The sequence below is a fragment of the Ursus arctos genome, unplaced genomic scaffold, assembly GCF_023065955.2.
Source record: "Ursus arctos isolate Adak ecotype North America unplaced genomic scaffold, UrsArc2.0 scaffold_21, whole genome shotgun sequence".
NCBI classification, from domain to species: domain Eukaryota; kingdom Metazoa; phylum Chordata; class Mammalia; order Carnivora; family Ursidae; genus Ursus; species Ursus arctos.
Genome location: NW_026622886.1, coordinates 19,714,770 through 19,738,597, shown reverse-complemented (window position 1 = coordinate 19,738,597; position 23,828 = coordinate 19,714,770). Strand labels below are relative to the sequence as shown.

At 40.9% G+C, this 23,828-nt stretch overlaps 1 protein-coding gene across 4 annotated transcripts in view; it reads left to right on the top strand.

The window, feature by feature from the left end:
* The window catches only part of CRADD (CASP2 and RIPK1 domain containing adaptor with death domain), a 323,020-nt gene that overhangs the window by 171,755 nt on the left and 127,437 nt on the right, over positions 1-23,828 (top strand). Inside the window, exons 4-5 of one of the 4 annotated variants that reach the window (XR_008960733.1) lie at positions 801-922; positions 2,357-2,465. The exons of 2 other annotated variants lie outside the window; for them this stretch is intronic. The gene's annotated coding sequence lies outside the window, so the exon portion shown is untranslated. The remainder of the gene's footprint in view (positions 1-800; positions 923-2,356; positions 2,466-23,828) is intronic. One more of the 4 variants, XR_007189707.2, reaches the window with a different exon arrangement.

Sequence of the window (23,828 nt, the reverse complement as noted above, 5' to 3'; positions counted from 1 at the left end):
TTTTCTGGGGAAAACAAAGTTTGGCTACTCTGGATCCCCCTTGTCACGTTGCAGTAATGGGCAGGCCCCTTGCAGAGCGCCACCCTCCTTACCTTCGACAGAATGTACACTTCTCACCCAGCTCCTCTGCCTGCTGTGTCACCTGCTCAGCCCCCACAGACATTTACACCTACGGCCTCTGGGCATACATCCGGGAAGATTCTTAGGATACACTTAGGATTGCACATATTTTTAAAAACGACTTTGACTTTCTAAAACTTTAAAAAAATTATTTTAAAAACTACTTTTGCTTGAGCAGAATATAATGGGTTGGTTTTAAATGCCAGTTAATTCCCCCAAACTTCAGTGGTCCCTGCGGAAGTTCTTGCCTGGGGTGCATGCACCCGCACCCGCACACACACCCCCCACCACACCCCCCCACACACGTACACACACACACGCAACTGAGGCAGTAGAATGAGTCTGTCTTCATCCCTTTCTCTTAAGAATTCCCTAGAAGTGGTAGTTCTGAAAGGAGACGCCCCTCATTCAGTTATTCAGGAAACATTTACTGAGAAGCTACTATAAGCCAGTCGCTCTGCTAGGTGGGGAAGCACAAAGATGACCAGTAAATACACAGTCCTCCAGGAGCTCACTGTTTGGCCGATGAGACCAATGTGGATTGGATCTCTAATCACAGCATGCTACAGTGAGGTCCATAAAGTTTCTAACAGTGTCAGGTACAGAAAAATGTTTTGCTCAATTGTTGAGCTGAATTATTTTAGCTATCAGGGTTTTTCTTATATTCTTCACCCTCCCAGGCCCCTAAGAAGTGTGAAGGTCAGAATCACCTTTTCCTGTTGTGATTTGCAGTATGGAAATAGAAAGTGCATGGTCCTTCAATGCTTTTTACCAGGACTCTGAAAATAAGGAATATGAACTGGTAAGCCAATTCAGAGCATTTTCAGAATTGGGATGGAATTCTGATCTAACATGTACGTGACTGTCATTAAATGAATCCCTACAAGCATTGAGCTTCTGACTTGTGTAAGCTATCAGAGATACAAAGGTAAATAAGACATAGATCCTGCCCTGTAGGATCTAAGCCTGTTGGGGAGACACACCTAACAGCCAGCAATTATGATACTGTTTGGCCAGCACAGAGGAGGGAGCAAGTAAGTTGGCCACAGAGGAGGTAGCACTTCAACTGGGCTTTTGTAAGTTCTGCCCAAGTTAGTATGTTGGTCCCTTTGGGGGACACTAATGCATATGGACACCAGAATTCCACTTAATTTATTTATTTGATATCCAGTTTGACAAATAGCACTTCTTGCCATGGGTCTACAGGATACTTTCCTGGTGCTGTCTCAAAGGAACTTAGAAATAAAGGGAATCTTATTTATAGACTAAGTGGCCAATATCATCCAGTTCTGTACATTGAGACAACAAGACATTGAGAAAGGTGTGGTTTATTTATCCCCAGTAGAAGTGGATCAGGCTTCAGATTTTAGATATCAGGCATATTTGGGGGTTCTTTGTGCCATTCCTAGCCCTTAGTTCTTCCTCTGAAAGACCCACAGATTAAAATTAGATGTTGCTGGCATACAGGGAATGTTTTTAATGTAATAACTGCCTGTTTACTTCTTAGAATCATAAACAGAACTTAGAAGAACAGGGATGTCTATCTTGTTGGCATTTACTATTTTTGTAGGAAAATTAAAGTCTCACAAAGACACAGTTCAGTAAGCCAATTAAGCCTTGTTTGTTAAAATTATGTAAAATACATGGCAATGATTCTGAAAGCTATTATTAATTCAAAACATAGGCCATGAAATCCAGGTTTGAGTACTTAAGAAGAAAAAAATAGAACCAACGTCTTGATAATATTTATATGTATTCATTTCATTTTCACATTCTGTCTCTGGCCAGTGCTGTTTTTAGTGTCAGATTACATTCCTAATGGAGAATATTTGTGGAACATATTTGCTATCGTCTGAATGCTTGTGTTTCCCCTCCACCCCCATTTATACATTGAAATTCTAACCCCCAAAGTTGAGGGTCTCAGGAGATGGGGCCTTTGGGAGGTGATTAGATCATCAGAGTGGCACCCTCATGAAGAGACCCCACAGAGCTTCCTAGCTCCTTCCTCTGAGTGAGGATACAGTGAGAAAACCCCAGCTCTGAGCCAGAAGAGGTCCTAGAACATGACCATGTGGTGCCTCGCTCTTGCGGAATTGTGAGCAGTAAGTTTTGTTGTTTATAAGCTACCCAATCTGTAGTGTTGTGTTACAGCAGCACAGACTGCGACACTATAAAATGGATTAGATCAAATAATTATTATTCTTTCTTTTGGTGGATATAACCTCCTTCTTGTCAGCTTCTAGGAGATGGATGACTTAATCAGGACTTTGCTGATACCACAGTCTCGAGCATGACTTCTTGGCTCATTGCTGATCCCAGGAAAAGACTGAGTGCCTACAAATGAAGTAAGTCAGTCCATTCATAGACTAGTGGTGAACTTAGTGCCTCTGGCTGTCATGGCCAAGGATGAGGGGGATCTGTCTAGGGAATAGTTCTTTGAAGGCTCAGACTATCTGTAATAGGTGGTGGTTCTAATGCATTTGGGGGGGCATACATCCCTTTTAAGAATGTGGAAAGCCAGTCGAATCTGCAGGAAGAATGCAGGCTTCTTTGTGGAATCATTCTTTTAAAAAATGTACATGTGTACACACATACGTACACAAAACTTGGCATTTAATTTTTAGGAGATTCCCACTACACCTGAATCCAGTTTGCTCATCCCAAGAACCCTAAGTCTGTAGGGTCCCTGGCATCAGACTTTATCAGCATCTAGGCCTGACCAGACACTTTATGGTTTTGTAGAGTATTTGGAAGATTTGTGTCCAACAGAATGAAGCGAAATGTTTCTGTTGGATCTCACTAGCATGTAATTCCCGGTATGAAGGGCTAACCATGGTATTGGAAGAAAGTTGAAACCATCTGTCTAAACCCTGATCTTTATAAGCTGGTCACAGATCTTCTGTCCTATGGGAAGGCAGGCAGGTGGTTCTCCTGGACCCACCTCTTGGAAGGGTAAGAGCTTGCAGACATGCAATGTATGACGATCTCTAGCTTCTAGGAGCTTTCTGCCTTCACCCCATCTCTAAAGAACCAGGGATCCTAGACAGGAAAGGACTGAGACTTTTCTGTCTAGCACATTGGGAATAATTGATTTCAGGGGGAGGTTATATAGAATCTCATCTACTTCATATACTGGGAAATTATTTCTGACAATATCTTTTTGTCCAGCCATCTGCTTGAATCAAGTTTCTGCCAGCCTCTGGAAGAAGTAATTATTCCCTGCTCGGAAACTGAACTCCGTGCTGGCTTTCTGCTGAGGGAGTGGACCCTTTGGTTGTGTTTTCTATTGTCAAGAGTTCTTTTGTCACTTATTATTGTCAGCTGCTGATTTTCCAACAAACACTATCTTTGAGGCTAAAAATAAACCCTCCCAACACAAGTCCTCTCTTTATGATAGTGTGAAAGACAAAATAGAGCAGTCAATTGTGGTATAATTTTATTCAGGCTATTGCAGTAGAGGGAACATTTATTAATGAGAAATGTCTCAAAGAAAAGGAGGGAGGCCTGAGTTTTATAGAGGCAAGTGAACAAGGGACTCATCCACAAGTCTGACAGGAATCATGAGGAAGGATAGAGGTGGGTCTTACCTCAGAATATGGGAAGGCTGGGTTCTCCTTTGTGTTTGTTAGCTATTTCTTGGAACACAAAAGGGTGGGGGGATTTCTCAACCTTCAGTGCTTTCAGGGAGCGCAGAGTTCAGACAAAGTTCAACATTGTCAAAAGTTACATCTTTTTAACTTTCAAGAGCCTAAAGCAAATTTGGAAGAAAAAAATTGTTTTTGTAAGGTTTCGGTGTGAGGTAAAATCAGAATTCTGGCATCTTGACTGCCTGTTCTATAAAAGACACTCAAACTATCTCATTTAACTTGGGTAAAGAAGAATGAATGGCCTGCATGACCAAAGCTTAGCAAAAGGAAAGGAAACAAAGCTGTTATGACTTCCCCAGAGACATAGAGAACCCGTGGAACAATTTTCAATTTGCACCAGTCATGGGAACTCTGTACTTAGAAAAAATTCGTTCCACATATATGTTTTGAGCACCTGCTGTATGCCAGGCATGGGTATAGGTGCTGGGCATACGGCAGTCAGTGTACCAGTCCAAAACTTCTCGCCTCGTGGAGCTCCTGCTACAGAGAAAAAGAATGCACAAAGAGCCAGAGCCAGAGGAAGGAGCTGTGTAGTTTTTAAAAAGGTTGGTCAGAGAAGGTTTCCATAAGAAGGTGACAGGAGTAAAGACTTGAGGAAGTAAGGGAGGGAGACATGCTGAGGCCTGAGGGAATCTTTTGGGTAGAGGAAAGAGCAAAATGTGAAGGCCTGAGATGGGAACTTGCCAAACGTTTTCAAGGAATAGCAAGGAGGCCAGAGTGGCTAGAGTGCAGTGGGCAAGAGGGCAAGTAGTTGGGGCTAAGGCCAGAGAGTCGTGGGAAGCAGAGGATAGTCTGATGGGCCATTGTAATGACATTGGCTTTCACTCAGGGTAACATGGGAAGCCACTGGTTGGCTTTTCAGCAGAGGCATGACATCATCTAATTTATATTTTCAAAGGATTATTCTAGCTGACATTTTAAGAGAGCTGAAGGGAAACAGTAAAGAGGCTACCGCACCATTCTCGAGAAAATGGGGGCTCGGATCAAAATGGTCATGGTGAAGTGTAGTGAATGTGTGATATGCTGCTCAGCTTCCCTTCAGGAATGAAAGATTGATTCCTCCAGCAGCTGGGAGGTCCCCAGCTAATAGCCTTTGGCTGTCAACCCTCTTCAAAAATTGCCTCCTCTAAAGAAAGCCGTTTTGCCCGATGGCATTCCCCCTTCCCAGGGCAGCCTGCATCCGGCGACCTGTCAGTCAGGGGTATAAAGGCCTGGTGTCTCGCCTCAATTCAAGACAATTCTGAAGGGCTGTCCCAGCTCAGAGCTCCTTGTGGAGGCCGTGCTGGCCTTCGTTGTGACCGAATCACAGCCCCACTTTTCCTTCTGCCCAAGCCTGTTTGCGTCCGTCCTCAGGCCTTGTTGACCCCAGGAGCACTCCTGGATAACCATCCTGCCCGCTTAGCTCCATCTCGGAATCAGCCTCCAGGAGGACACAACCTGAGATGGAGAGAGGGGAGCACTGGGCAGAAATATATTCTGATTATATTTTGAAGGTAGAGGGAAGTGGATTTGCTAATGGATTGGATGTGATGTTAAAAGTAAAAAATCAATGATGAAACACCGAAATTTTTGTCCCAAACAGAAGGAGGGAATCACTATTAACTGATACGAGAAAGACCATGGGAAAGGCAGGGGTTTGGGGGTTAGTGAGGAAGGTAGGAAATATAATTGAAATAAAAATAAACTCCTAAGATTCATGTATGTAAAAGGTCAAATTCCATTTCCAGGAGGACATTCTTAACTTTGACTTTGAATACTCCCAACATTATACAGTTTTAGATAGAATCTGTTGTAGACGTTTCATTTAATTTGAGGAATGTGAGAGCAATTAAACATAAAAAATGCAAATATATACTTTGAACCATTACACAATGGTTGCTAATTCATAGAGACAGAGAGAGTTGAAGTAGTTTTATGAAGGAGCAAAGCCAGCCATTGGCACATTCACCAGGATTTGTATCAAGAAGTTGTGGTGGTGGTTGTTTTTCTATAAGGCCCTTAAAATTCATTACACGGTAACAGGCTCCTATGAGAAGTTGAAAAGAAGCAAAACTGCGTACAAACTGTATATATCACACACCCAGACAATAATACCAAGGCAACACGGTAGTAATCACAATGTACGGAGAGAGCTCTGAGAAAATTTACAGTAGAAAGAAAGTCTACTGTAGAGCACAGTAGGTAGAACGTGAATCTGGAGCTGGGTTTGACAGAGTGTAGAGTATAAGTAGAAAGGCTAGGGAAGGGTGTTTCTAGGGGAAGGAGGAATGTGAGAGAAGGCCCAGAAGTGAGGATGGGTAAGACAGAGACTGAGAATAGTAGTGATGTGTCTGCCTCCCAAGAAGATTACCTCGACTGGGTAAAGTGGGGCAAGTCAGCTAACTTTTAAAACCAGGCAAGGAGTTTGGAGTTCTCCTTTCAATTACCAAGGGAACAGAAGAAATTTTCTCAAAACTTTTAAGGTGCCAACACACATTGCGAATCTCCAAAATGGAGATGGGTGGTATTTCCCAAACTTATTTGACGTTGGAAGCTTTTTTCCATGATACCACCTGTTACCATCTTTGGAAAGATGTATTCTACAGGCACATGGAAGCAGACGACACTCAAACATGGAGTGTGCCGGGAAAACTAGTGGCTCAAAGCTGCCAAAAGTAACCAAGATTTTTAAAGGACATGGACAGTATCTTGGGTGGTGTACCAACAGCATTAATTTATTCTCATCCTCTCACAGTTCATCCTCACTGTTTGCAGCACATTATGGGCCACTTGGAAAGAGATTCGTGGTTCTCTGGGACTTCTTTTCCTGCCTTAGTGATTGATAAGTCTGTCCCATTTTTTAATCATACGATCCTTGTATTCTTGCAAGATACCTTCCTGGCTTGCTGTCACTACATTTAGTTCAGGCAGTAGGCTGTGCTGCTGGATCTTCAGCACGCAGTGGGCACTCTCTCTGGTCATTGTCAGATGCCAGGTGGCACCTGTAAGACAAGCAGGAAGGAACTGCTCTTGCCCCATAACAGCAGCCCCAAGCCAGAAGGCTCTGTCTATAGCCCCAGGCCTTCCCGGTCTGTCCCCACTCTTGCCAGGACTTTCTGTGTGTTTGCTCTCTTCCCATTTGGGTTCTCATTTGCTTCCTCTGGTGCCTCTCACTGCAAGCCACTTAGAAATTGAACTTGACTTTTTCTTCTCTTCCTTCTATTTTTCAAAAATAGCTGAAAATAGCTTGGGTTTGTTGTTGTTTTGTTTTGTTTTTGTTTCTAATGGAGCCTCCAGAGTAGTTCCCAGCCGGGGTGGGGGGTGATACCATATCCCCCCAGCCCTTTACCATGTGACATTTGAAACTGTTTGGAGGCATTTTGGAGGGGGGCTTGTCCGCAGGCATGGGGGGTACTGTTGCTGTGTCATGGGTAGGAGCTGCGTGTAGTGTGGGAGGTCGCCCTACATGATGTGGAGCTGCCTTGCCCAAAGTGCCAGGGATGTCCCCAGTGGGAGCCACTGTACGCTTCCCAAACTGCAGTCATTTGAGTGCCACTCGGATAATTTTCAGTATCGAATGTACCACCTGTGCCATTCTTAGTTTGAATATTTTTTCTTTGAATTAACTCACTTAAAAAAATCTTTCAGCAATAGTATGTTTGAAGTTATGGGTCAATTTTACAGTACACATAGAAATAAATACCTGATACCTCATATGAAGTCTTCTTCATTAGTAACACACACATGAAGTTTGGGGAGTACCGGGCGCTTCTTATACCCTGTTGGGTGCTTGATGGGAGCATTCGCCCTACGCTTGTTCTCTCTTCTGAACTATGAAGGTTTAAGCAAGTGCAGCTGAAGCACTCCTTAGAACAGGTCTTATAAGGGCAAGGGCCAGGTGCCGTGGTTGATGTCCCATAAAGATCATTCATTTTATATAAAGAAAAAAGTCTGTTCCACTGGCAACGACAGCATTCTTGACCCAGTCTCAGGGAATGAATGAAAACATGAACAAATGAATGTATGCTTACCCATCACCACTAGACAAACCACGAGGCACTGTAAAGGTTACTGCCACTGAGTAAAACAAAGTCCTGTGCACATGTTTCTTGGGCAAGTTCCGTAACTTCTCTTCTTCAGGTTCATTACCACTGAAACGGGGCTAATAGTACCAACCTCACAGCACTGACATGAGGCGTCACTGAGACATATTTGTGAAGTGCCTAGAACAGTGTCACGCATAGAATAAATGTTACAGAAATATTCGAAGACGAATGAATGATGTCTGTCTTATATTTAGGTTTTCAATATTTGTGGAAAGAGGGAATCAAGAAATGCTGGGTGGAAATGTTCCTGCACTCCATATCCTTGCTGCCGAGCGTGCTGGGGTTCCCAGGGGCAGTCAGAGCTACCGAAGCAGAGCATCCCAGGCTCCAGTGAGGGGTCCTGCTGCAGTCCTCAGCATGGGGTTTTGGGGGTTGATGAGGTAACCCAGCCTGAAGCGCCCTTTCCCTCCACCTCATTATGGGCTGCACGGAAGCTGTGTCCTGGAATTTACTTCAGGCGATGCTAGAACGTATCCAATTAACTAAATTCCTGCTCTGTCTCAACGGACTCATTCCACAGGAACACCGTATTCACCTGCACTGAGCCCAGAGGTGGGAGGGGAGAAAAAAGGAGAGGAATCAGTGCGCTGAGAGAGCTTCTGTGACGAACCAGGTGCAGGGAAAGTGATCTTGTGTTTTGTGTCATTTCGTCCAGGATTTTAGCCTTACTTCCCTTATTTTACAGGTCAGAAACCTGGTGCTCCAGGCAGTTAACTAGCACGGCCAACGTCATTCACTATAATACATAGCGCTGCCAACATTTGAACTCAGGCCCACCTGAGTTGTTCGTTTTTTTTAATAAACCCCCGAGGTACAGCCAAGGGCCCAAAATGGCCATTCGGCTTCACACTAAAATGTTTCCAGCCCACCTGCTGGATCTTTGGTGGCAGCACCTTTCTCCCGTCATTAGAACGGAGATTAAGTGAACGATGTTCATGAAATAGGCGTGCTTTAACAGCTCCCCCTGTGCCAGCCGTCAAGTCATGTGAGATAGCAGCAGAGGGAGGTTGCAGCTACTGCCCGTGGGATTTCATCAAAAGCCAAGATAATCCTGGCTGAGACAGTCTGCAGGCAGGGCATGGCTCGGGTGTGAATAGAGCATTTGTCTCATTGGCGGAAGGAAAAGGACTCTATTCATAACCTTCTCCTGATAGCCTTTTACACGAGAAAGTGTAGGAAAAGCCAGATTCTCTGCAAGAAGGGGCCTGTTCCTGTTCTCTGAGCATGGGGATTCCACATTCCATTCCTGGCAATCCTGATTTTAGATAAATGGTTTACATTTTCTTTCTCCCACAATTATGGGGGCAGCACTAAGAAGTTGTCTTAGTATCCGAGTGTACTGGGGAGCAGTCTGACTTGATCTAGTTAAATGGAATCCGAGCTCCTTGACTTCACTAAAGAATCTTTTTGCTCTCTGTCTTCATCCCAAAGCCTTCCTTCTGTCTCTAGGGAGTAGACTCCAAAACTGTTTCCAAAGTGAAATGTCATGAGTCTACTCTATCCTCTGCGGAGTAATCCTCCTGCCCTTTATAGCTGACTGTGACACATCCGGCCTTCCAAGCAGCTTACCTGGTTAAATGACCCACAGGATTGGGAAGTGACCTATCATCTGAATTTGTTAATTCCAACAAAGATTGTGTGAAGTTGATATTGGTCAATCTCAAGTTTGGGCTCCATGTAATGACCTGAGGCATTCCCTTCCTGGCCCTGCTGACCGTGAGCTAAACAGATCTCCAACCATGGTGGCTTCCCTTGCTGTGCAGGGCTCACTCAGGCAATAATGACCCCAATATTCAAGACTTGTGCTAAGTGCTTCAGGCACAAACCCACATGTATGCGTCTTCACTGCTCCAGTCTCCAGACATGGTTGGCATTCATAAGAACCTCTTCCCTCCCATGTCCAGGCTGTTGGCATCCTACCTCAAGGCTCCATGTTTTCCTCTTTTTCAGGCTCTACATCTCACATGCCACCTCAAACTTTCCTGCTCTTACCTGGTTCTTTCACTCATTCGCTCACTTGCTCACTCACTCATTCATTCAACAAACATTTTTTTGTGGTACCTACAACATGCCAAGCACTGGTGAGGGATATCATAGTGAACTAAATAAGCATACATCCTGTCCTCGTGGAGCTTACAATCTAGTGAAGAGTTATAGGCTACAACAAATGATAAGAAGGAAAAGATCAGTGAGCTATGGGAGCATACTGAAAGGAGGCCCACTCTCACCTGGGGGTCACAGGGTTCCCCACTCTCTGCCTCAGTACCTTAGGCCTGGTCCTGGAGTTCCCTCATCAGTTAGAATTCCATTTTGATGGCTCAGTTGGACCATTTATTTTGCTTTTGAGTTCTTTTCTCCAAGATGCCACCTCTCGGTAATGCCCCTTTATTCTATGAACCACAGCCAAAGATGACAGAGTGAAGGCTATCAAAGATTATTTTACAAATGTTAGTCAGCGACTATGGAAATGGGGAGAAAGAGGTTGACATGAGACACAACATCTTGTAACCTGGAAACATTACTGTAAGTCGATGTGCCAGTTCTAGAGCACTGGTAATGAGGTGCCATTTCTTGTGTCCTGGCCCTTCACCAAACTTGGGCAATACATTACTGTTCCAGTCTCTACATCCAAGACCCCAATATTCTAAGAGGTGGTGTCGTATAATATTATTTCATTTGCCTCTAGTTTGCCTAGGACTTAGTTTAAGAGTGTTGTTTCATTTGTTCACTCATTCAAAAAAAGTATTTAAGCCAATGGGTCAGGTGCTATGCAAGGCAGTGGAGGGAGCTGTGGTGACAAGACATGAACAGCATCTTGCTCAGTGAAGCTCATGTCCGTTGTCCAAATAAATGAACACATCAGGATATCAGTGGGAGCTGCCATACTAAAGGGGCGTCATGCTGAGGTCAACTCACATGGCCCAGACTTCACAAAAGCCACAGTCCACCCTGCCAGCATAGGGTGTTGGCAAGAACTTCCAGAACTTTCCATCTGCTCTTCAGTCACTTATTTCATTTTTACTTTCATTGAGGTAATGTGATCCTATAAAAGAGTCAAATATTCTTACATAACTGAGTACAAAGAACATCCCTTGACCATCCACTTCCCTCATTTAAAAGTCCACCAGGGAAACCACTTCAATTTATTTAGCTGTTTCATTTTGGATTTACCATATCTCTTAATAGCTGCTATCCCTTGATTTTTTTATGACAATTATATTGAGATATAATTCATGTGCCATAAAATTCACCCTTTCAAATGATTGTACAATTCATTGATTTTTTTAGTATATTCACAGAGTTATGCCACCATCACCACTATGTAATTATAGAAATTTTCAATACCCCAAAAGAAACACCAAACATATTAGCAGTCACTCCCCATTTCCTCTGCCCCCAGTCTTGAAAACCAGTAATCTACCTACTTTCTCTATGGATTTGCCTATTATGGACATTTCATGTAATGGAATCATGCAGTAGGTGGCCTTTGTGTCTGGCTTCTTTCACTTAGAGTAATGTTTTCAGAGGTCATCCATGTTGTAGTGTATGCCAGTAATTCATTCCTTTTCGTAGTTGAGTGATATTCCATTGTATGGATATGCCATTTTTTGTTTATCCATTCAATAGTTGATGGACATTTGGATTGTTTCTGTTTTTTGGCTCTTTTGCTGTTTATGGCTATTATGCTACAAACATCTGTGTACAAGTTTTGTGTGGACATGTTTTTAATTCCTTGGGCATATGCCTAAGAGTGAAATTGCTGAGCCACTGATTTTTCAAGCTTTGGGTGTTATCTACTGGCTTCTTACTGTGGAGTCACTATGGAGACATCTTACCTTCCATTACTACCTCTCCCCCACATACACACTTCCTATCCTTCATTCTCCTAATGTTTATGGCATAGTTTTGATTGGATTGATATTAATATGATAATATAAATGTTGAAATACAATTACTTTTCCTTAAGGAACTTTTGGTTTTACCTGGAGTTATTTGTCTTGTTTGTTTATTTTCTATGTATTTATCAATTCATCTTTAAACTCTCCCTCAGGAGTTTCATCTCCTCTCGAATATTCATATGCATTAGGCATTCTATCAATTTCATCATTCTAGGTTTCTCTCAGAGTCTTCTGACTTGCTCCAGTCTAAACTAGTTGTTCTCTAGACCTGTAGCATATCTGTTGTCCTGAGATTTCCCTTCAACAACACATAGGGGATTTCTTTCACCTCTCTCTTGTGTTGGGTTTCTTTTGTCCTAGATCCCATATATTTCTCTCTCTTGTTTCACTCCCCTATTTTCGTGGGATAGCTCCTCCAGTTGCATCCTGAAAACATTGCATTGTGAGTATGTTATTTCAGAACTTGCCTATCTGAAAAGGCTTTATATTATTTAATTATTGCTAATTTTATTTTTCTCAATTTTAATTTTTGCTAGTTTCACTTGGTATAAAATTCTATAAAATTCATTTTTCTGCAGAATTTTTTCTAGCTTCCACAGTTGCAATTGAAAAGATCCAAGCCATTCTGATTTTTAGTAAAAAACTAACCAGTTTTTTACTCTCTAGAAGCTTTTAGAATTTTCTTTTTGACTCCAGTATTCTTAAATTTTAAAAAATGATATATTTTGACTAATATATCTTACTCATTTTGCTGGACACTTAATGGGCTCCTTTTATCTGATAATAGCATTCAGTTCTAAGAATTTTTCTTGAATTATTTCTTTAGTGATTTTATTTCCTCCATTTTCGTATTGTTTTTTTCTTTTTCTATGACTCATATTATTTGGATATTGAACTTCCTGATTTGGTCCTTAAATGTTCTGATCTTTTCTCTCCTGTTTTCTGTCATTTTGTTATCCTTTGGAAGGTTTTGTCAAATTTTCCTTCCAACCTTTTTATTTTATTTTTTAAATTGAAAATTTTTTTTAAATTTTATTTTTTAGAAAGAGAGACAGAAAGAGTGAAAGAGTGTGTGGGAGGGCAGGGGGAGAGGGAGAGAGAGAATCTTAAGCAGGCTCCATGCCCAGTGTGGAGCCTGTTGAGCAGGGCTCGATCTCACAGCCCTGAGATCATGACCTGAGCCAAAATCAAGAGTCTGACACTTAACCAACTGAGCCACCCAGGTGCCCAAATTTTTCTTCCAAACTTTTCATTGCATTCTTAGTTTATGCTGTATTTTTAAATTTCTAGGACTTTTTTTGTTTTATGAATGCACCTTTTAAAACATCATTCTGTTGCTTCATGTTTTTAATATATCCTTTTAGCTCTCTAATAGGTTTCATCTTATTACTTAATTTCTGTTTTCTCCAAATTAATTTAGTATCTTTGTTTTTAATCTCTATCTTTCATGTTTGAGGCTTACTTCAAATGTCTGGGTATCCTTGGCTATTCATTTACATTTAAACTTGGGCTACTAAAAAGCTTAGGGACAGCTCTGTATTGCGGGTGGGGCTTGAAGACCACAGATCACATGTAAAGAGATCAGGCTGGTCTGTTTAACCGGATAACCCTAGTGTCAGTATCTTTAGATCTTTCCTTTGGCTTGTCAGATGTTTTTTGGAGAATTGTCTTATATCCTGCACAGTATTATGGAAACCAGTTGATGGAAGAGGGCTAGGAGCTATAGGAGAGTGTCTTAATATTTAGTATTTAACACTTTTGTTTTCAAATTGTTGCATCTCTCAACTGTGCCATGTGTCCCCCATCTCAGAGAACTGTTTTACTCTCTCCAGGGCATAAACCCCATTTTCTGCTGAGGTAGAAAGAGAGTGAGTCACCTGGTTGCACAAAGTAAGGAAGAAGATTTTTGTTGGGGGGAGGGGTGTGTCTAGCCCTTAGATTTCTCTCCTCCCCTTCGTTCACAAATTACAAACTCCTATTGCTTCTAATTCTTGATACTTTGGGGTTCTATATTGGAAAAAGGGCTACTATTTAGTTTGCTCACTTAGGAATTAGTTTTCCTGGGTCTGTTAGGTAGGTTATCTTTCCTCCTGTTTTTTAACCTGCCGTGTTTTCTAGCTATCATTTCCCCACCAGTTCTCTTTTTCTCTTGGATTTATATCTTTTTAAGAAATACCTTTATGTCAGTTAGTGGGAGCCCAGAAAAAGTACAGGAAAATGTATCTGTTTAGTTTTCTAACTTTAAAGAGATTTTCTAACTTTAAAGAGTCTTTCCTTTATATATATTTTATTGAGAAAATGCCGTAGTATGTAATTTGCTCTTTTACTGATTACTTTTTAAAGGTAAGGAAGACAAGGAAGCTAGAGCAGTAATTTTGGAGGCATATTAAAGCATTTCTTACTGACAAAGTTGACAAAATTGTTGCAGGTTAAAATGAAATTGCAGTGACCTTAGTTCACAAAGACAAAGCTATTTTAAATTTTGAAGAGTGAAGTAAATTGTGAAAGTAAATGAGGGAATGTGAAAGGAATGAGGTCAATTGTGAATATTCATGGTGGAACAGCACTGGGGGATAAAGCTCTAGACCAGGTTGAACTGGGAATGATATTTTACAGGTATAGTAAATTATAGAAGAATCCAAATTGTTTTTGATGGAGAGCCCAAAAGACAGCACTGATTGTCCTATTCAAAGGAAAGGCCAGACTGAGACATGATGTTGGAAAATTGGATGGGACAACAGCTCAGGATCAAGATTGAGAACAGCAAAAGAGGGCTGGATACTTCACATTTTATGAAATGCCATATGCATCATTAATGCTTATGGGAAAGATTTAAAAGATTAATAATATCCAATGTTGTTAAAAAGTTGTGAAGAAATAAGCATTCTCATATACTGTTGGAGAGTATATATTGATATGGCCTTTATTGGAGAGTAGTTGGTGATTATATGTTAAAATTTTAAATGTTTATTTACTTTGATTTATCAATTCCACTCCTAGGATAATGATTCTGTAGGGAAGACCGAAAAATTAATGTATAAAGATGTTTATTACATCATTGCTTGAATAGAGAAAACTAGAAACAACCAAAATGCACAATAGAAGATTGTTTAAATTCATAATGTTGCACACCTGCATAGAACTCCTGTGCTTCATTCTTCATAAAGAGTAGCATTAAAAAGAAAGTAATTTAGTATTTTTCAAAGAACATTGAAAGAGGCCTAACTCATAACTCATAGTTCCATTTAAGTTTATATGTCAGGTAAAATAAGGTAAATTAATATATATTGACACATAACAATATCTAAAATATGTTATTCAGTTTAAAAAGTGTTATAAAATAGAATATATAGCATGATCTACACTATGTTTGAAATATTATGAAGGCTTCCAGCTTCTAATGGCAGAGTAGTTTGGATCAGACTAAACTTCTCACTGATAATAATTATAAACTCTGCTTATAGATCTACTTCAGGGCACTAGAGAAGGACCACAAACAGACACAAACTGGAGGAGATACAATCCATATTTAACTGGCTCTCCCCGTCCCCCTCAGACATTGAGCAATCTGCAGGACACAGATTTATTGGACTAAAGAGTTAGAGGCCAGAGTACAGGGCTGCCAGAGCAACTGCAAATGAAAGGGGGAAGGGAAGTCCCGGAAGGTTAGGAGTAATAGTGGGGGAGCCCCCAGATCTATGTACAAAATCTTCTCAAAATCTTGGCTAACTCTTCAACTGCAAATGCCCAGGGCAAGACTCCAAGGAGCATAGTAGAAAACAACAGCTGGACGGTTGAAAGAACTGAGCAGAGATCTCATCAGCTGCCTGGTGCTGGGGAGACAGGAGTTTGAAGTTAAAGCCTATGAAATTAGAGGTGCTTGAGAAACATCTCTTGCATTCCTATGGTATACCAGAAGCATTATGTTTCTGGACCACATCCTAGGACTATGAGCTATATCCTAAGACTAAGGGGGGAAAAAAAAGGTATAATTCATTTAATAAAACCTAGAAATAAGCCTGCAAAAGATTAAGTTTATCCACAAGAAATTTAGCTGCTTTCTGAAATAAAACCCAAGGAAGATAACAGAATTTAGAGTTTCCACAATGTATCATTTACAATGTCCAGTATATAATAAAAATTACCAGACACAGAAAGAAGCAGAAAAATATGCCCCATAATAAATAAAAAGACCCCCCAAAAAAACCAGAAAACAAAAGGAGACCCACAGATAACACAGTTGTTGGAATTAGCATGTAAGTATTTTAAAGTTACTATTATAGATATGTTAAAGAATTTACAGCAAAAAAAAAAATAGACATAATTTGTGAACACATGGGGATTTCAGCAAAGGTATGAAAATGCTGAAAAAAATGAACCATGTGGAAATCATAAAACTGAAATGTACATTATCTAAAATTAAAAAATACAATAACTGAAAATTACTGGATGGGATTAGCATCAGTTTAAATATGACGGAAGAAAAGATCAGGAAACTTGAAGAAAAGTCAACAAAAATCACCAAACAGAAGGGGAAAAAATTGAAACAAAACAAAACAAACCCCACCAGAGCCTCGGAAGGAGAGGAGAGAATTAATGGGGCAAAAAATATTTAAGGAAGATTTGGCTGAAATTTTTCTAAGAAGCTCAGTAAACCCCAAGAAGAAAAAAACAGAAAGAAATACTGGGGTGCCTGGGTGGCTCAGTCGTTAAGCGTCTGCCTTCGGCTCAGGGCGTGATCCCGGCGATCTGGGAATTGAGCCCCACATCAGGCTCATTTGCTGGGAGCCTGCTTCTTCCTCTCCCACTCCCCCTGCTTGTGTTGCCTCTCTCGCTGGCTGTCTCTATCTCTGTCGAATAAATAAATAAATAATCTTTAAAAAAAAAAGAAAGAAAGAAATACATATCAAGGCACATTATTGTTAAATGGCTAAAAACTGAGGATAAAGAAAAATATCTTTAAAAGAGCCAGATAAAAGACACATCATATATAAGAGAATAAAGATAAGAAAGACAGATGATGGTTCACCAGCAATGATGAATGGGGTGGGCATGGAGGCAGGACTTCCTAGACCCTCTCTCCATGAAAACAATTTAACTTGTGAAAATACCTTTTTAAATAAATCATTCCAAGTCTCTGGGAATTGCCCCAAGGGCAAAAAGCATACAGCAAATAAAGAAATATTTATTCAAGAAAATCTACTAAATCTTGGCAAGAACAGCAAGAGTCTGTGGCACTTGAGCCACCACGGCTTCACGGCTTCGTTACCCCTCCTCTCCCCAGACCTGCGTATGGAAGCTTTAGTGTGGGCATGTGCAGCTAAGATGGGAGGGCTCGCTCTTCCCTGAGCTTCCAGTCTGGGGCTCTGGTTTCACCCTTGGAGGAGCAGACTGCTGACTTTTTAAAAATCCTCCCCAGCCCCCATGCTTCTAGAGTTCTATTCCAGGTGGGCATGGTGGAGAGAACCATGCTTCCTCCACCCAGACCCCCACTGATAGAATGACATTCTGCCCCAGCTGCATTGGATCTTGATTGGCATGTTGTTTTTCCTGCCATATGCGTTTGTCAAAATTCATTAAGCTGTAACAATTAAGATTTGTGTATTACTGTATCAAGTTCTACCTCATTTTTTTAAATTAGAAGGGAAAAAATCATTGGCATTGCACCGAATTTGTCGATTTACCTGAAGAAATTTGAATTTTACACTATTGAATCTTTCTAGTCAAGAAAGAGGTATTCTGTGCAGATACTGCTAGCGGCCTCCGTGTACCCACTCTCCCCTTCCTCCTTTGAAACAGAGCTCTGATTTTCACCTCAGCCTACATTGCCATAAAGAACAAAAGACTACATTTCTAGCTTCTCTTGCCCTAACTATGAGCATGTGACAAAATCCTGGCTAATGAGATATAAGTAGAAGTGTTGAATGGGATCCTAGGATCCTCTTTAAAAGATATTACCTCAATTGTGAATGCCTATTTGCCCTTGCTACTGTCTGGAATGTGGAAATGACGGGTGGAATTCCAGCAACCCTTTTGGGCTATCGGATGACTTGAGGAAGGTCATTCAGGCCCAAAGATGACAGAACAGAAAGGGATGACAGAACAGAACACTGTTCCTTCTATACCAGTCCTACACTACCTATTAGGCTTATTTTATGTGAGAAACAACCTCTTTTGTTCAAGCTACTATTGCTTTGAGTTTTCCTATTGTATACAAACAAACTTGATACGAATCTTCCTATTTATTTTTAAGCCTTCTTATGTGAAATATGTATGTATGTATGTATGTACTTATCTGAAAGTCATTTTTGTTCGTGAAATATATGCCTCTTAAACTTCATTTAACTTTAAATTGCACCACTGATAGCCTTTCTTGTTCTTCCAATCATATATGTATGGTAAAACTTTCTGAGTGGAGGGAAAGTAATTCTAACTATCTAGCAGCTAATGGTTTTTCAACTGAAGAAATGACTTTAACTTAGTTGTAACTGAAGTATTCCAGAAAGCTTTTTACTTCCACTGTGGTGTGTATTCTGAATCCTTGCACATGCAAAATGTCTTTATTTTGCCCACTCACTTAAAAGCTAGTACAGCTGGTAGATTCAAAATCCTATTTCTTCAAAGTATGTAGACACTTCATTGTTGTCCAATATTCAGTAGTAGAAGTGAAATGTTTATTACCAGTCTAACTCTATGTCCTTACAGGGAACTCTTTCCATCCTACCCCACCACTGAATGCTAAGGATTTTCTCTTTAATTTTTGAATTCAGAAATATTGGTGGAGGGGGCGCCTGGGTGGCGCAGCGGTTAGGCGTCTGCCTTCGGCTCAGGGCGTGATCCCGGCGTTATGGGATCAAGCCCCACATCAGGCTACTGCACTATGAGCCTGCTTCTTCCTCTCCCACTCCCCCTGCTTGTGTTCCCTCTCTCGCTGGCTGTCTCTATCTCTGTCAAATAAATAAATAAAATCTTTAAAAAAAAAAAAAAAAGAAATATTGGTGGAATATATCTATGTACCTCTTCTTTCAGTATTCTTGCTGATATGGCAGGACCACTATTGTTGGTTTTTTCAATTTAACCCAAAGAACTTGAGTGCTTATTTAGCCTGGAGAGTATTTTTCTATTAATAGCTTCCTGTCATCCTATCTATGATGTCTTAAATTCCTACTGAACAGATTTTCCCCTCTTTGGATTTTCTGTATTTTTTTCCTCTGCATTTTTTTTCCATAAAGGAAAAAATGCTTTATATTCTGGGGAAAATACCTTGCTTTGATCTTCCAAATCACTAGTTCTCTTTTCAGTTTATTCATTCTGTAATTCATCCCTGACATTCAGTTTTATGATTTATTAATCCAATTTTTAATTTTTTAGATGCCTCTATTTTTCTCTAATTGCTGATTTTCTATGGTAGCTTACTCTTACTTTATGATGTAGTATCTATTGTATCTCAGACACTAAATAAAATATTTTCACAGTTCTCTTTGGCTTCCTGCATTTGCTTTTTGCTCAGAGGTCAGTTCGCTACTGATTCAGTTTCTAGGCCTTGAGTTTGGTCCAAAAGTCTGGTGATTCTGGGTTGCTCATTTTCATATACAAATTGATCAATATTGATAACTGGTATCATTTCCTGGGCAATTGTCTAGGTTACCTTCCAACATCCCTTGCTAGGCCTGCCCTCCATATGTGATGACTGACGGTGGCAGATGTTCTGTGCTCTAAGGTTAATGGGCAGGGGCGATAGGCCAGCAGGTTGGTGGTACTTCTCAAATAAGCGAGTAGGGAAAGTTACCCCCCTTGGGCACCTCAGGAGATTTCACTCCTATTCCAGGTTGCCTCTCCTTAATTAACAGTTCAGTAGCTTGTACACCATGCACTTCTCTTCTCTCTGGCCCTGATCCTCATTCTATGAGTTCCTATGTCTGGTCCTTTACTTTACTCAGAGACCCGGGGCAGATACCATAATTAGCTTTTCTCTGTGCACACTGGGGGACAAGTCCTAGTCAAGCATCCTACAATACACTTCTGTCCTCTCCTGCTGACCTTGAACTTACTTTTGTCTTAGGAAAGCCACAAGGTCATATTAACAGTCACTTTGAATACCTGCTCTGTGCCAGGAGTGATACAAAGCAGAGAGGACACAGTAATGAATGAGACTGATTATTACTTGTCTTGAGGAAGCTTACAGGCTAGAGGATTACTCACCCAGCAGCCCCCTTCTTCAGTTGTGTTTCTCAGCTCTCTGGTATTTTTGTTAGTCTGCTACCACCCAGAAATTCTTCAGTTTCTACTCAGCCAGCATTTTCTAGGGAATGCCTAGCACTTAGTCTTATTTTATGTATCCTATTTTACTGGGATTTGGGAGGAAGGAGAAGTAGCCGTGTTGGCTCAGTCCACCATCCTAAACTAATCACCTTTTTTTCCCCAAAGATTTTATTTATTTATTTGACAAAAAGAAAGGGGGGGGGAGTGTTCGCGCACAAGCAGGGTGAGTGGCAGGCAAGGGAGAGGGAGAAGCAGGCTTCTCGCTGAGCAGGGAGCCTGATATGGGGCTTGATCCCAGGATCCCGGGATCATGACCCAAGCCAAAGGCAGAGGCTCAACCAACTGAGCCACCCAGGTACCCCATGACCACCTTTCTTTTCTTCAAGTGGAGGAGGGATGGATGGCTAGGTGAGTTCAGATACTCTATGACCTAGGAGCAAAATAGATAGTTTCCATATTCCACAGGAAGGCTTTGAATAGAGTTATTCTTTCACTGGCTCTGGGTCTGGCACTGGGGTCTCTGGAGATTGGGAGAAGAAGTTACAGAGTTCTTATCAAATTCTAACGTTAGGGAGCAAGCCTAGGGATGATACTGTCCAATTTGACATCTTGCTCTTTCATTCTGCTTCTTCTAATATCCTTTATGATCACCTCAACAACTGTGACTTTAAAAATATGGTAGAGAATGTGGCACTTTCAGAGCATAAGAACAGAAGAGCCTCTGATTCCCACACGATCCCTCATCCATCCCTGACCATCCTTCTCCCAAGCTATGCTTTGAAAGAAGTTTTTACGAATACTCTACAAATTTTGTTTCACCCTCTGATACCTGGAGACCAACCAGGCACTTGGAATCTTTAGGTCTCCTTTGGAACCCAGAAGATCTCTTCATGCCTTTCCATTGCTCCTTAGCTTTTATAGAAAATTCTATTTTCAGAGTCAGTGTTGATTCTAGTTGATCTCTGTTGATAAGTCTCCTCTCCCTTACTGGTTTCAGTAGATTTGTTTTTGTTAGAACCAAACTGAGTAATAGGCTGCCTTCCCAGAAATAAGGACAAGCACCCCACTAGGTGACTTGTTTAGCCACCCCTAGGCAAACACTACATTGAATATTTAGCAATTTCTGTTTTGAAGCTGGGGGAAGGGGGAAGGGGCCCAAGGAAACTAACTCGCAGTTCCAAGAAAGTATAAACACTATTCATGCGCTTTTCTTTAGATGATTATCATTTTAACCAATCGCTGCTTGGCCAGCATCTGATACCTCTTACCACATGGAGGTGACAAAGTCAATCCGTTGGCCTGTCTGCCCCAAAGCAACAGAGATCTTGTCTTCTGGTGATGATTTAATGAAGCCCAAGTCATCTTGCAAAGAGGAAGTGGAAAAGGATTCAAACAGCACATTTTTGGCAGCAACGATGGTTCTGTGACTATTCTCTTTTAACAGAGAAAACATTGTGGCTGATAAATATGTCAGAGCTCTTTGGAGACAGTGTCCTGTCTTATGTGTGTTTTGCAGTGCTCAAAAAAGGGGAAACTTGTCTTTTGTGGCTTCCAAGAAAAAGTGTTTTTCTCCTCTTCTTTTTGTTTGTTGCACATCTAAATCCCAGAATCATCTAGGAAGAGGAAGGGGGTGAAGACTTTAAAAAGAATTGAATCTCTCATTACTAAAGTAATATTCCACTCCACATACGCAGATACTGGCATGTGTAGAAGAGTAGGTACTGTTTGTCTTACTGCATCATAATTTGGATGTCTGATTTAACTAGAGAAGCCTTGTATTGTAGCCAATATGTATTACATAAAGTTACCCCTGAGACTAATCCTCAGAAACTGGATAAATGGAACTGTGTGCTCTGGTAAAATGGCTCCCTAGGAGATTCTCCCAGGAAGGTAAGAGTACACTTCATCGTATACCAAAGAAGTGGTATATTACCCCCCACACACACACACACACTCTCACCTAAATTTGCATATAGAGGTTTGACTCTTTTTAGAACTTTCTTAGATTCATCATGAATATAATGTTTATTTATACCTCTTCCTTCTGATAACTCCCCATTTTTCTTCCTAATCCATCTTAAAATAAATTGGGCATTTTTCTGAGTTAAAGATTTTGAACTTTGCAGTACCCACCTGTAAATCAACCGATCAGCTCGTGAAGACTGCTTTGTCTTTGAGGGAAGGGGAAGGAGCACACAGAAAGATGGAAGTAGATTTCCTGGGGCCTTTGGCTCAATGTTAGCTCAGTTCTGAGAATCCAGATTTAGGAGACAAACAAAATGTCAGACTGGCCTCTGTGGTTCCCCCTCCATCCTCTCACTTCTTGGAGGTCCACCCAGTCTTTGGAATTAACATCTGCCAATTTCAAGAGACTATATAATTGAGTAAAAACAGACCCAAGTGGCAACAATAGGGGACCTGGAATTAATCCATCTTTGGGGCCAAAATATTTAGCCTAGTAAGTATAATTCGATAAATACTGGATATAATTTAATTAGGCATATGGATAAAGAAGGGAAAAAATAAAGTTCTCCATTGTGAAGAAGGGATTAACTCTATGGTACACACTGGAACTAAAAGCATGAGGCCAAATTTGGAGACGGAGTGGAAACCCGTATTTAAGTTCAAGAGATTTCTTAGACTTGTCTTTTGCTTCCACACAGACTTATTCGGAGATCTTAACTGTCTATGAAATCTAGTATAGATTGTTACATTTGGTTTCTACAGAAAAACATTCAGACTTTTCACTTTTGCCATTTAAAGTATGAATGTTAGGGACACCTGGGTGGCTCAGTTGGTTAAGCGTCCAACTCTTGATTTTGGTTCAGGCCATGGGTGTAGAGCCTGCTTAAGATTCCCTCTCTCCCTCTCTCTATCCTCCCCCCTCTAAAATAAAATAAAATAAAATAAATGTTATTTAGCCTTAATGGAGAAGGAAATTCTGCCCCTTATGACAACATGGATGGACCTGGAGGACGTGATGCTAAGCAAAATAAGCCAGATACAGAAGGACAAATACTGCTGATTCCACTTAAGGCATCTAAAGTAGTCAAATTCATAGAAATAGAGAATATAATAGTGGTTGGCAGGGGCCAGAGGGAGGGGGAAATGAGGAGTTGTTATTCAATGGGTATAAAGTCTCAGTTATGGTAGATGAATCAATTCTAGGGATCTGCTGTCTTTATGGTATTGTGCACTTCAAAATCTATTAGGAGAGTAGATCTCATGGTAAGTGTTCTTACCGTAAAAACAAACAACAACAACAAAGGGACAGAAGACAACTTTGGGAGGTGTGTTGGATATGTCTAGGACCTTGACTGTGGTGATGGTATCGTGTGTTTCCATAGGTCCAAACTCATCAAAATGTACACATTAAATATGTGCACTTCTTTGTATAGCAATTATATTTCAATAAAGCTGTTAAAAATTGATACTTGAGGGGGCTCAGTTGGCTGGGCATCCCACTCTTGTTTTCAGCTCAGGTCATGATCTTGGGTTCCTGGGGTCAAGCCCCGCATTGGGCTCTGTACTCAGTGGGGAATCTGCTTGAGATTCTCTCCCTCTCCCTCTGCTCTTCCCTCTGCTCATGCTCTCTCTTTCTTTCTAAAGTAAATAAATAAATCTTTTTTTTTTTAAAAATTGATACTTGAGCAAAAAAATAAATAAATAAAATATGTGGTATGACTATAAACTAAATATAAAACTAAATTTCCTCCCATTCTTTATTCAGAAAACATTTACTGAGAGCCTACTGTATGCCAGATACTATGCTAGGCACCAAGGATTCAGAGACAAGTAAGAAATGTTCATCCCTC